This window comes from Morone saxatilis, unplaced genomic scaffold, assembly GCF_004916995.1.
Source record: "Morone saxatilis isolate NCDOM2014 unplaced genomic scaffold, NCSU_SB_2.0 Contig21, whole genome shotgun sequence".
Classification (NCBI taxonomy): Eukaryota; Metazoa; Chordata; class Actinopteri; family Moronidae; genus Morone; species Morone saxatilis.
The window spans coordinates 6335331-6336120 of NW_023339774.1; positions in this window are offsets into that span (position 1 = coordinate 6335331).

Here is a 790-nt window from a genome sequence, read left to right on the forward strand (position 1 = left end):
TGTAAGGGAATAATATTATTACTTGAAATTTAATGGACATATCTGACAGCTTTGGATACAGACAAAGGAAGAGGACCTGGTATGTAAAGTGGAAAAGGATGTAGAAAATGCATGGAGCAATATGAGTCTGAATCTGAATGTGTGTAAGTAGAGCCATTACTACTGCAATGGTAGGAGAGATTATTCACAGGAGGCAGGGAACAGAAAAAAAAAATCTTGGAGAAAGGCCCTGAAAGGGGCCCTCATAACATAAGATCCGGCATCTCCACTTCCGTCGGGATGTGGAAATGTTTTCCTTCCTTTAGGATATAGCGGCAGTTATTTATAATTTTCTTGACTTTCACAGCTCAATGTTATGTTGTTCTGTGACTTTTTCTGTTTTTGGCAAAGGTGTTAGTGTCCTTCCCATTCAGATGCATACACATTAATCTTTACACCAAATATGAGCTAAAAGAACAAAAGAGTTTTTTGCAGCACTATTTTTACTTGATAATAAAAACAAAACCATCCAAATGTAAAAGCCTAGATACTTGATGCTTGCCTCAGGATACCTCTTCAGAAAATGTTAGCAAAACTGCCAACATTGCTGGGTCTCATCTTTTCTTGGGCAGTAAGTCAAATTTGGTTGTGTATAAATATATCCTCTCATTTTATCTTAAGAAAAAGAAAAAATTAGGGCACATATTTTGATGGACCATCATTTCCAATACTGTGAAACGCTATGAAAGTAACACTACTCAGAATCTACATGCATTTTCTCAACCAAGGAAAACTATAGATTATCAGTTAG